The sequence below is a fragment of the Myxine glutinosa genome, chromosome 10 (genome assembly GCF_964187855.1).
Source record: "Myxine glutinosa chromosome 10, kmMyxGlut1.1, whole genome shotgun sequence".
NCBI lineage: Eukaryota > Metazoa > Chordata > Myxini > Myxiniformes > Myxinidae > Myxine > Myxine glutinosa.
The window spans coordinates 20,955,478-20,969,222 of record NC_136270.1 but is presented as its reverse complement, the minus strand read 5'-3'; the positions used below and the strand labels follow the sequence as shown (position 1 = coordinate 20,969,222).

General features: G+C 55.5%; 1 protein-coding gene across 2 annotated transcripts in view; it reads right to left on the bottom strand.

Moving 5' to 3' along the window:
* Nucleotides 1–13,745, bottom strand: part of TBC1D20 (TBC1 domain family member 20) — a 48,398-nt gene that overhangs the window by 9,652 nt on the left and 25,001 nt on the right. The gene's annotated exons all lie outside the window — the stretch shown is intronic.

Sequence of the window (13,745 nt, the reverse complement as noted above, 5' to 3'; positions counted from 1 at the left end):
TGGTTTGGCCGCCATCTTGGAAAAACCAAAGATATTTGCACCTCTATCTCTGAAAGCGCTGCATAGAAAAAATTGAGACATGGCTTGTTGTGGAAATCATTCAAGTCCACAACTTTAGTCCATCTGTTGGTTTAATTCCATTAAGACCTTTGACATCATTCTGAAAATACAGGAATGCAATATAAATAAGGTTTGGCATCACATAGGTCAATCCATAATATAGTTCAATGAAAGCAAGCATAATATTCTATGCGGTACGTACCGTTAGCGAGTCTACTAGTCATTGTAACATGTCACAGGAGAAGTCGCCTAGAGCAGCGGCCGCATCGGGTCTTATAGCCGCGCCCCCCTAGCGGTGTCAGCGAGCAGCGAGCATCACCTGGGTTCAGCATTAATACGATTTCACTACATTCTCCCCACCGTTAGAATTACACTGCCGCGCGGCTAGAATCGAGTGAGCGTCAGCATTAACAGGGTGCGGAATTATGGTATCAGTCGGCCCAACCGTACCGGTCCGGGCGGCGAATTTCCCTGCCAGCACGGGTCCGAAATTCCCCGGGTACGGCATCACGTAACCCAGAGACCCCGGCGTCAGAGTAGCTGCCGGAGTCAGGTGACGGGGGGGGGGGGGGGGGTACCACCAAGCCTTCAGGTAAGGGTGGATGTGGCGAAGGGAGGGTCGGCAGACGTTCAGTGACGGAAGTGTCGGAAGAGTCCATAGTCTCATAGATTGGCTCGTCCGGTTCCTTATAAGGGTCGGTGACCCCGCATGGGGCAAGATGGCGTACGGAGACTGTGGACTCACGCCCATCTGCCGTCATCACACGTGCATGCTCGGGATTAGCCTGGAGCACCTGCACTTTGTCCACTAAGGGGTCGTACTTGCTCGTGCGAACCGCCCGTTTGAGATAGGCCGGCCCGGGCTCAGCGAGCCAACTGGGTAAAGACCGTATACACCCCTTGCTCCTCGGGTGGTGGAAAAGTCTATCGTGGGGAGTCTGGTTGGTGGCCGTACATAGTAGAGCCCTGATCGAGTTCAGCGCCGCAGGTAGCGACCAAGCCCATTTATCGAGGCCCCGGCCGAGGGTCCGGAGGTTGAGCACGACGGCCCTCCATATAATCCCGTTGAAGCGTTCGATCTGCCCATTCGCTTGGGGTCTGTACGGCGTGGTATAACTAGAAGCGACGTTATATTGGAGCAAGTAGCCTCACACTTCCTGAGACAAAAAGACCGCACCCCGATCAGTATGCACGTAGGCCGGGTACCCAAACATAGAGAACAAATTTTGCAGTCATCGCATTACCGTGGCAGCCGTCATATCCACGCACGTATAAGCAAAAGGAAATCGCGAGTACTCATCGACGATAGTGAGCAGATAGCGAGAGTTACTAGACACCGGCAACGGGCCCTTGAAATCCATCGCCAATCTTTCCCACGGCCTCGTAGCCCTAACCAGCGTCCCCATGGGAGGGTTATAGAAACGTGGTTTGATTTCCGCGCATATAGCGCAGTCGCGACAGATACGGCGAATATCGTCAATCGAGTACGGTAGATTGCCACGTCGCACAAAATGAGCGAAACGCGTTATGCCCGGATGCCTTGCAGTTTCATGCAAAGCGCGTAGGCCCTCCAGAGTGACGATGCCCGCGCACGTAACCGGTCTTGATAAGGCGTGGGCGACCTGGTTATCCTTCCCCGGGCGGTATTTGATAGTGTAGCAGAAGTCGGCAAGCTCTATACGCCAGCGAGTGATTTTTTCATTCTTAATGCGCTGGGCGTGTAAGGTGTCGTACATGAACGCAACACTTTGTTGGTCCGTGATGATTTGGAAGCATCGCCCGAGTAAGTACGGGCGCCATCGCCGAATCGACTCGACGATCGCGTACGCTTCCTTTTCGACAGACGAATGTCTCCGCTCAGCGGAGGTAAGAGTCCGTGAAAAGAAAGCCACCGGACGCCCTCCTTGGGAGAGGGTCGCCGCTATGGCATGATCCGAGGCATCACTTTCTAGGACGAAAGATCCGCTCTCGTCGATCGTCGCCACAGCGGCACTGGCGATGTCGGCCTTAAGGCCTCCAAAGGCCACCAAAGCGGCCTGACGCAGAGGGAAAGTGTCGCAGGCCATAAGGGGGCGAAGTTTCGGGGAGAAATTTTGGACCCACCTAGAGTAATGGGCGAATAGCCCGAGAGCGCGCTTCAGGGACGCCTGATCGCTGGGAGGGGCCATGTCGAGCAGAGGTCGCAGACGCTCCTTATCCGGAGCGACAGAGCCATGGGTCACGGTGTACCCCAGAAGATCTATCTTGTGTAGGGAGTATTGACACTTAGCCTCGTTCATGGTTAAGCGATACCTCTGCGCGACCTCGAGGAAGCGCTTCAGATTAGCATCATGGTGCCCTTGGTCATACCCACAAACCGTAAGATTGTCTAGATAGACGTAAACATCGGTCAAGTTCTCCCTCGCAATGAGGTCATCCATGGCCCTCTGAAAACAGGTGACCCCGTTCGTCACCCCAAAAGGCAATCAAGTAAACTGGTACAACCGTTGCCCCGACTCAAATGCGGTATAGATACGATCGGCCCTAGAGATAGGGATCTGATGATACGCACGACGGAGATCGAGAGTGCTGTAGACCGAGTATTGGGCCACCTGTCGCACCAGCGCGTCCATCCCCGGAAGGGGGTAGGCATCCAGCTGTGTAAAGCGGTTAATCGTTTGGGAATAGTCGATTACCATGCGTCTGCGGTGTGCTTGGCTTCGCACCACTAAGACCTGGGCCCGCCACGGCGACCGGCTAGGTTCTATGATACCGTCTTTCAAGAGCTGAGCCGTCTCTCCCGCAATGAATTGCATGTCTGCTCGAGAGTAGCGCCATGATTTTACCGCCACAGGTGTACAGTCGGCGGTTAAATTGGGGAACAGCGAAAGTGGCTGGATTTCCATTTTCGCTAGGGCACACACAGCAAGCATGTCAGGCCCACCAAACTCCATTTCCAGTCGTCCATGTCGCTTAAGAAAATCGTGTCCTAACAGAATATCAGCACATAAAGCAGGTAAGACCATGAGGTGTACATCTGGTAAAACCCGTCCCTTTATCACGAGTTTCAATCGACATTCCCGCTTCGTGCTGAGCCGAAGTCCCTGGGAAGCCATGAAGATCCGTCTCGTAGCCCCCAAGACCTGCCAACCATGCCTGTGCACTAGTCGCTGATCGATAAAACTATCCGTAGACCCTGTATCCACCAAGGCATGCACACAATGGCCCTCGACCATGAGGGGAATAATGGCTTGAGTCAGGCCGGACGAGCCTGTTGGGAGTGGGACCGAACCACCCGAGTGAGTCGGTCGCGCCTCGCGGGTGGATCCTATGCCAGCTGCAGTTTTCCGGGCGTCAGAGGGTGTCCGTGGAGTTTCGTATAAGTTGTCAGGGAGCGTTCCCATGCAATCAGCAGTTCTGCGGTCGTTGCCGGAGTATTCGTTGTTCATGGGGCATTCGTTGAAGCTGTCAGAGAGATTTCCCATGCATTCCGCAGTTTCGCGGTCTTTGGCGGAGCTAGAGCCGTCAGAGAGCTCCCCCATGCGGTCCGTTGTCTTGCCATTCAAAATCGCTGTTTGACGAGTATGGGCCTCCGTAGTTTGTACCAAACACGTGTCGCCGCCAGAGGACGCTGTACGCTCTTGAGAGACGTGACGGTTACGTACCGCTGGGGTTTGGCGTAGCCCCAAAGTCCCTCGCGTTGCCCGGAGTCTAGTCAAGGACGCACGTTCCGTGTCCGATTGAGGATGAGACAGTTGTGGCTGTTCGGTGTCTTGCCAAGGTCGGTTGGGCGACCAGGGGCCCGCGAGGAGGGGCACTACCCATCAAAGCCGGGTAAGGCGCCGTGTTCCGTGCTCGGCCTATAGACTCTGCAATAAGCCCATTCAAGGTCGCGCGCGGCCGCGAACCGCGTGCAATTTTCCGGCACACTTTTGCATAGTGCCCCTTTTGCGAGCACATATGGCATATTGCGTCCCGAGCCGGACACACTAACCGGGGATGTCGTCGACCCCCACAGAAGTAGCATGTGGCTCCGCGTAAGGCCTTGGGTCTGGCCGTAGCGGCAGCCGTCAGGATCCCCGGATCCTCCGCCGGGGCAACCTGGAGTTCCGCGAGCGGGTCCGCTCCCGGTTCTTCGGCGGTAGCACTCTCCGGCCGTGCGTGTAGCGAGGTCCCCGCCAAGAGGCGCGTGCGATCATAGTCGTTCGACTGCAGCCGCGCTTCAGTATATACTTTTCCTTGTTCTAGAGCCGCCGTGAAGGTCAGGTCGGTCTTCTCCAAGAGCTTGAGCCTGAGGTCCTGAGAGGAGACTCCGGAGACGAAAGCGTCTAGGAGAAGGTCATCTTGAACCTGCTCATGAGTCCGTGGCTCCTGTCTAGCAGGAGTTGCCGGAGCTCCTGGGCATAGTGATCCATCGACTCGTTTGGTTGCTGGCGTCGTGATGACAGCAAATGCCGAACATACACCACGCTCCTTTTCTTTATGTACAATCGCTTGAGCTCCGCAACAGCGAGGTCGTACGTCGCACATCGTGCAATACTGTTGTACACCTTGTAGTCGACTTTGGACTGGAGTGCTGCTAGCTTCGCGGCAGCTGTCGGCACGGCGTCCTGGTCAGCGAACTGGTTCTCCAAAGTTTTCAACCAGTGAGTCAGTTGCAAACCAGCATCCGGGGCTTGCGGGTCGGCGCAGAATTGCGATACCACCAGCATCTTGTTTCCCGCCATGTCCGTAGATTTTAATGGAATTAAGTGTTGTGGAAATCATTCAAGTCCACAACTTTAGTCCATCTGTTGGTTTAATTCCATTAAGACCTTTGACATCATTCTGCAAATACAGGAATGCAATAGAAATAAGGTTTGGCATCACATAGGTCAATCCATAATATAGTTCAATGAAAGCAAGCGTAATATTCTATGCGGTACGTACCGTTAGCGAGTCTACTAGTCATTGTAACATGTCACAGGAGAAGTCGCCTAGAGCAGCGGCCGCATCGGGTCTTATAGCCGCGCCCCCCTAGCGGTGTCAGCGAGCAGCGAGCATCACCTGGGTTCAGCGTTAATACGATTTCACTACATGGCTCATTGTAAAGAACTCTCCATGGGGAATAAAATATGTTAATGATGATGGTGTAGCGGTTACCGCTGGATGCACACAATCGCCTTGCACCGGCCAGAACACGGCCAGACGCGCCTCTCCCGGGCATGCCCGGACTCACTGTTCCCGGGCACGCCCGAACCTCCCGGGCACGCCCGGTCTCGTCTTTCCCGGGCATGCCCGCTCTCGCCTTTCCAGGGCTCGCCCAGAGCGTCCGGGCATGCCCGCTATCGCCTTTCCAGGGCTCGCCCAGAGCGTCCGGGCATGCCCGCTATCGCCTTTCCAGGGCTCGCCCAGAGCGTCTGGGCATGCCCGCTCTCGCCTTTCCAGTGCTCGTCCAGAGCGCCCGGGCACGCCCAGCCTCGACTTGCCAGGCCGCAGCCAAACACGCCCGGGCAGGTCCAGACTCGCCTTTCCAAGGCTCGCCCTGGACACCCGGGCATGCCCGGTATAGCTTTTGCCGGGCAAACTTCCCGACATAAATGTGTATATATATTGCTGCCCGATAAACGGGCTTTTGGTCAGAATACCTGAGCTGTTTTGTTTCAATAAAGCAACTCGGACGAATTCCGTCTTTGGTCGCGTCAATTCTTTCGACTCGCGTTGGAGCGCAGCTCCTTCACTAGTGACCTACCGACATGGACACGGCAGTGACTCTTAAACTGCCTACCTTCTGGGAGGCTCACGCGGCTGTTTGGTTCGCCCAGGCGGACTCCCAGTTCGCCCTGCGAGGCATCACCGCGGACACCCGCTTCCACCACGTCGTGGCAGCGCTCGGTTCCGCCACCGCGGCCCGCGCCCTGAGCCTCCTCGAGCACCCGCCGGCTGCCGACAAGTATGACTCGCTGAAGACGCTCCTCCTCGACGCTTTCGCCCTCTCACCGGCGGCACGCGCACGGCGCCTGCTCGACCTGCCCGAGCTCGGCGACACGCGCCCGTCCGAGCGCATGGACTATATGCTCTCGATGCTCGGTGAGCACTCTCCGGATTTTCTGTTCCGCGAGTTGTTCCTTCGCCAGCTGCCTCACCCGGTACGCCTCGCCCTGGCTGGCACGTCGATCACCGATCCCCGCGCCCTCGCCAGGGAAGCCGATAAGATCTCCTCGGCGGGCCAACACATCGGCGCGGCTACCTGGAGCCTGCTGCCGTCCGAGGCGACGCCCGAGCGCCCTGCGCGGTTGGAGGCCGAACTGCCGGTGAAACTGGCGGCCGCCACGCCGCACCGACCGCTTCCGACACGACGGCCGGGGCCTCCACCTGACCAGGCGTGGTGTTATTACCACGCCAGGTTCGGACACAAGGCTCGGACGTGCCGACCCCCGTGCACTTTTGGCAAGTCGGGAAACGGCCGGGCCGGCGTTCATTCCCAGCCATGAGCGCCGGCCACTCGGGCAACTTGCTTTTTATTTGGGACAAAGCGTCTGGGCGGCGTTTCCTTTGTGACACCGGCGCCCAACTGAGCGTCATACCCACCTCCGAGCAGGACAGGCGGGACGCCGTTTGCGGCCCCTCTTTGGTCGCTGCTAATGGCTCGGCCATACGCACTTTCGGCCCGCGCAACGTCACCCTCTGCTTCGGCAGCCAGCGCTTTCAGTGGACCTTTGTGACCGCCTGCGTCCCCATGGCTTTGCTGGGCGCCGACTTCCTCTGCGCGCACGGGCTGCTGGTCGACGTCAAACGTCGTCGCCTTGTCAACGCCGAGACCTTCAGCTCCCTGGCGTGCACGATGAGCAGCTCCGCGCCGACCGAACTGGCGTGCGCCCTCCCGACGGCGAACGAGTTTGCTCGCCTGCTCGCGGAATTCCCGGCCCTCACACGGCCGACGTTTTCGGCCGTTGCAGTGCGGCATGGGATCGAGCACCACATACCCACTACGGGCCCGCCGGTCTACGCCAGGGCCCGCCGCCTCGACCCGGCCAAGCTCGCCGTGGCAAAGGCCGAGTTCGACGCGTTGGAGCACCTCGGCATCGTGCGGCGCTCCAATAGCACGTGGGCCTCACCACTGCACACCGTGCCAAAGCCGGGGGGCGGATGGCGCCCGTGTGGCGACTACCGCCGCCTCAACGAAGCTACCACCCCCGACAGGTACCCGATCCCGCACATCCAGGACTTTTCCGCCCGTTTGGCGTAACGGGTCATATTTTCCAAAATTGACCTGATACGGGGATACCACCAGATACCTGTCCGGGCGGCCAAAGTCCCGAAGACGGCCGTCATCACGCCGTTCGGCCTGTTCGAATTTTTGAGGATGCCGTTTGGCCTCAAGAACGCGGCCCAGGCGTTCCAGCGCTTAATGGATGGCGTGCTGCGCGACCTGCCATTTCTTTTCGTCTATCTGGACGACATCCTCGTCGCCAGCACGTCCCGCGCCGAGCACCTCCTCCACCTCCGAACACTGTTCGGTCGCCTCAGCGAGCACGGCTTAATTGTCAACCCGGCAAATGCCACTTCGGCACGACGACCGTTGACTTTTTGGGCCACCACATCACCAAGACCGGGGCCGTGCCGCTGCCGACCAAGGTCGAGGCAATCACCACGTTCCCGCGTCCCCGTTCCATCAAGGCCCTACAAGAGTTCCTCGGCATGGTGAATTTTTATCACCGATTCGTGCCCTGCGCTGCTCAGCTCATGCGGCCCCTTTACGAGGCCCTCCGGGGCAAGCCGGCCAAGCATGACATCGTTTGGTCCGCGGCCATCGCGAGCGCAAAACGGGCCCTCGCCGACGCAACGCTGCTGGCTCACCCGGTGCTCAACGCGCCCATCGCCCTCACTACGGACGCCTCCAACTACGCGGTGGTCGCCGTCCATGAACAATGGGTGGACGGGGTTTGGCAGCCACTCGCTTTTTTCAGCCGGCAGCTCCGGCCGAACGAGTTAAAATACAGCACGTTCGACCGCGAGCTGCTCGGTCTATTCCTGGCCGTTCGCCATTTCCGACACCTCCTGGAGGGCCGCCCGTTCACGGCTTTCATCGACCACAAGCCGTTGGTCTACGCAATGGCCAAAGTCACGGAGCCGTGGTCGGCCCGCCAGCAGCGCCACCTCTCCGCCGTGTCGGAATTCACCACGGACATCCGGCACGTCGCCGTCAAAGACAACGCTGTGGCCGACTGTCTTTCTCGGGCCAGCGCGAACGCGGTCCACCTCGGCGTGGACTTCGCGCTCATGGCGGCCGACCAGACCACCGACACCTCAGTGCAGGCCCTCCGGGCGGCGGACACGGGCCTCCGCCTGGCCGACATCCCCTTCGCGGGCACCGTCCTGCTCTGCGACGTCTCCCAGGGCCAGCCTCGCCCCATCGTGCCCGTTTCCTGGCAGCGCCGCATCTTCGCCTCCATCCACGACCTTTCTCACCCGGGCCGGAAAGCTTCTCAGAAGCTGGTGTCGGCGCGTTTCGTCTGGCACGGCCTTCGACGGAACGTCCGCGACTGGGCCAACGCCTGCACGGCCTGCCAGCGGGCCAAGGTCCACCGCCACACCCAGGCCCCGCTGGCACCTTTCACCGTGCCTGCACGGCGTTTCGACCACGTCCACGTGGACCTGGTGGGTCCCCTGCCCCCATCGCGGGGGTTCACCCACCTGCTCACCATGGTGGACAGGACCACCAGGTGGCCGGAGGCCGTGCCCCTCACCTCCACCACCACCGCCGACGTGGCGCAGGCGTTCATCGCCACCTGGGTCGCGCGCTTCGGCGCACCGGCGGACATCTCGTCCGACCGCGGCCCACAGTTCACGTCCGAACTTTGGGGCGCGGTCGCCCGCTCGTTGGGGGTCACGCTGCACCGCACCACGGCCTACCACACCCAAGCCAACGGGTTGTGCGAGCGGTTTCACCGCTCCATGAAGGCCGCACTCATGGCCGGCCTTCAGGACGATGGTTGGACCGACTGGCTGCCGTGGGTCCTTTTGGGCCTCCGCACGGCCCCCCAAGGAGGACCTCCGGGCGTCCGCCGCCGAGCTCGTCTACGGCCAGCCGCTCCGCGTCCCGGGCGAGTTCGTGCCCGACGCTACCAGTCCCTGGTCCGCCGCACACCAGCGCTCGGACCTCCAGGAGGCTGCCTGCCGATTTGCCCCCGTGCCAACGTCCCGCCACGGTGGCCCCCAGTCCTACGTCCCCCCGGCGCTTCGCACAGCGGAGTACGTCTTTGTGCGTCATGACGCGCACCGGGGGCCACTCCGGCCGCCGTACGACGGGCCCTTCTGGGTCCTGCGACGGGGCGACAAGTCCTTTGTCGTCGACGTTGGCGGCCGGTCGGACCGGATCTCCGTGGACCGCCTCAAACCGGCGCACATGGACGTCGACCGACCACCACGGTTGGCCCTTCCTCCGCGGCGAGGCCGCCCCCCGTCCACAGTTCCCCCCGCTCGACCACCCACCACCACGTCGGACCCCTCCCCACGACCCTCCAGGGGTCGCTTCGGCCGGGTCATCCGGACCCCCCTTAAATTGACCATGCCGGTGCAGGTCGATTCTGGAGGGGCGTGTGTAGCGGTTACCGCTGGATGCACACAATCGCCTTGCACCGGCCAGAACACGGCCAGACGCGCCTCTCCCGGGCATGCCCTGACTCGCTGTTCCCGGGCACGCCCGAACCTCCCGGGCACGCCCGGTCTCGTCTTTCCCGGGCATGCCCGCTCTCGCCTTTCCAGGGCTCGCCCAGAGCGTCCGGGCATGCCCGCTATCGCCTTTCCAGGGCTCGCCCAGAGCGTCCGGGCATGCCCGCTATCGCCTTTCCAGGGCTCGCCCAGAGCGTCCGGGCATGCCCGCTCTCGCCTTTCCAGTGCTTGTCCAGAGCGCCCGGGCACGCCCAGCCTCGACTTGCCAGGCCGCAGCCAAACACGCCCGGGCAGGTCCAGACTCTCCTTTCCAAGGATCGCCCTGGACACCCGGGCATGCCCGGTATAGCTTTTGCCGGGTAAACTTCCCGACATAAATGTGTATATATATTGCTGCCCGATAAACGGGCTTTTGGTCAGAATTCCTGAGCTGTTTTGTTTCAATAAAGCAACTCGGACGAATTCCGTCTTTGGTCGCGTCAATTCTTTCGACTCGCGTTGGAGCGCAGCTCCTTCAATGGCATAGGTGCCTCCATTATGACGTCATAATTCGACAAGTACAAAACTTCATCCGATCAAGATGAAATTTATTGAGCATAATCTGGGAATAAATTAGTGCAGAAAAAAATAGACGTCATCGGTCACGTGGTTCGGCTGCCATATTTGTTTTAGCGCGAAAGCCTTAAAAACCACTGAAAATACATCCTGGCGAGGGTTTGCAATCTCCGATTGCTCTTGTTTTATTTGTGAATCACAAAGGGCCGAAAAAAGCCCTAGAATGTTGATTTTTCGAGTTTGCCAGTGACATCACATTGTGAACTCACTGTGATCCTGCTGGCGACAATACATAGAGGCAGTGCATTCAGAGCTCGGATTCCGATAATGATTGGGGATGTTGGAGGGGGCAGGGTGTGTGGGTTTGTCGTGGGTATTGTTAGCTAGGGTGATGGTTGTTGGGGGGTGGTGTGGGGTGGTCGTGAGTATTGTTGGCTTGGGTGACTGTTGGAGGAGGATTGAGGGCATGGTGGAGGGGCTGGGGGGGTGGGGGGGGGGGGGAAGGGGAAGAGGAGGATGTAGGTTGGTCGTGGGTACTGTTAGCTAGGGTGATGGTCGATGGTCTGTTTTTGTTTTTTTGGAAAATTGGGATGCCTCAAAAACCAAGGCCACCTAAGTTGAACAGAGATCGTTTGTGGTGGTGTGCAGTTGTCATGGGTATAGTTAGCTAGGCTGACCGGTTGAAGGGGGATTTTGAGGATGTGTTGGGGGGGGGGGGGGGGGAGGTGTGGGGTTGTCGTGGGTATTGTTAGCTAGGGTGACGGTTGATGGGAGTTCGTGAAAAGATGGTGGAGGGGAGGAAAGAAGGTGGTGTGGGGTTGTCGTGGGTATTTGTTAGCTAGGGTGATGGTTGAAGAGGGATTGTGAGAGGATGGTGGAAGGAGGGGGAAGAGGGAGGTGTGGGATTGTCATGGGTATTGTTAGCTAGGGTGACGGTTGAAGAGGGATTTTGAGGAGATTGTGGAGTGGGGAAGAGGGGGGAAGAAGTGAGGGTGGTTTGGTCGTGGGTATTGTTAGCTCGGGTGACGGTTGATGTTTTTTTTCTGGAAAATTGAGATGCCTCAAAAACCGAAGCCACCTAAATTGAACAGAGGGCCAGCAATATTACTAAAGGAAATAATCAATAAATCCAAGTCAAAGCAGTTGCATCAGCAGAAAATATCCTCAATAAGAGATGGCAGAAAATGTGTTGTACGCTTGGAACAAGATCACCCATAGGGTCACCCGTAGTGTGGGTACTCTGCAAGTAAATAATAATAATAATAATAATAATATAATAATAATATAATAATAATAATATAATAATAAATAATAATATAATATAATAACAAATATACAATAAGATGTCATGCAGAGCACGATACTTGCAAAATACACCCGGCCACCCCTGAAAAGGGTTGCAATTGATCCAGCAAATTGTCCATTTCATCAAGATCAAAATTGACGATCTTGATCAAAGCCCGGGTCAATAGGATGGAAAATTATGATTTTTAGATGAAAATTGATGATTTTAGAAGTTTGACGTAGAGTTGACCTTTGACCTCAAAAAGTTGGTTTCCCAATTCAATGAGGCAATATGCAAATGCTGTTCTATTTTAAAGTCAATCGGATGAAAATTGATTGTTTTTCATATGAAAATTGATTTTGGAAGTTTGACCTTGAGTTGACCTTTTGACCTCAAAAAAAGTTGGTTCCCAAATTTAGTGATAATGTACAAATGCTGTTCAATTTTCAAGTCAATCGGATTAAGAATAACGATTTTAGAAATTTGACCTCAAAATGAATAGGCTTCTCAATTGTGACGACCTCTACAACTTGGTGAAGTTTCGTGAAGATCGTTTGAAAATTGTGACCTGTAGGCGACTGACAGACAGACAGAATGAAAAATCACTCAGAGCGATACTTGGCAAAACAGTACAAAGTCGAATGCCGCTCAGTAGAGAATACTTTTTACCTCAAAAAGAATTTGTGGTTGAATTCAGTGACCTGGTATGCAAAACGTCTTCAAAGTTTAAGTTAATCTGCGAAAATTGACAATTTTAGAAATTTGGCATATGTTGACCTTTTGGCCTATGTTGACCTCAAAAACAGTTGGTGGTTGGTTTCAGTAAGCTGATATGCAAATCCTATTCAGATTTCAAGTCAATCAGATGAAAATTGAGGATTTTAGGAATTTGTGAAAAATGGTTGACCTTTAGCCTATGTTGATCTCAAAAATAGTTGGTGGTTGAATTCACTTCGCCTATATGTACAGTATATCCTATTCAAATTTCAAGTCAATCGGATGAAAATTGACAATTTTAGAAATTAGAGAAAATGTGGTTGACCTTTTGACTCCAAAATATATAGGATTTTGTCGGACCACGAACTCTACCATTTGGTGAAGTTTCGTGAAGATCGGTTTAAAATTGTGACCTGGAGACAAGTATAAGTGAGCGGACAGACAAACACACACAAACACACACAAACCGGAGTGATCAACATATTTGCAAAAAAAAAAAAAAAAAATTGCCAAGTAACAAACGGACTCAAATGCAATACCCTCTCAGGCGAGGGTAATAAAATAAAATTCCCTTCAAATTAGACTGATTAATGATTGTCAATGGTTTTCAGAAGAAAAGAAAAAAATTGCGTTTGGGTTCCCCTTTAAGGGTCTTTTGGGTATTTTCAGTCTTTTGGGTCTTTAAGGTGTTTTTGGTCTTTTGTGTCTTTTCAGTCTTCTGTGTCTTTTTGGCGATTTGGTCTTCAGGGTCTTTTTTTTTTCTTTTTTTTTTGTATTCAGAATCGAGGCTCGTGAAAGAGCTAACATTTATTTCACAAACAAATCAAACAGACAAACAAAATATATAACAGGAGGGAGCGGTAGACAAGATGGGGAGAGAAGGGGAAGCACACAAACACAACATTTGAGAGCAGGGACATCGGGAGATGTGTGGGAGGGAGAGGGCTTGGGGGGAGGATGTGTGGGAAGGGGGGGGGGAGGGTTTGGAGAAGTATAAAACACAAGGACACCAAGGACTTCCAGGACAGAAGTTGGTATTTCAAAAAGTGGATTTCGGGTGAAATTAGCGGGGGTAGAAAAGATCAAGGTTTTGCATGGGGGAAGATAAGAGATGGTGGTGAACAGCTGTTTTAAAGACCTGGAGGGAGGAGTGGGATTGAAGAGAGTGAGGGAGTTTGTTCCAGAGGTGGGAGAAAAGAGGAATGAAGGAGTGAAGGTGAGCAGAGAGTCTTGATTTTGGCAGTTTAACCATAAGAGGGTTGCAGGCAGATCTTGTGCGACCTGTAGGAATATTTGGGGGACAGAGCCCAGAGAGAGCTGGGGGAGCAAGGCCGGAGAGGAGTCGGTAGAAGACGGAAAGACCACCAACCTGCCTGCGGTGAGTGAGTGAAAGGCCCTTGGAGTTAGCTTCATCGCGGGAGATTCCAATGATTCTGAACGCTTTGGTTTCAACAGCGTGAAGACGAGCTAGGTGCAAGGCAGGAGCACCAGCCCA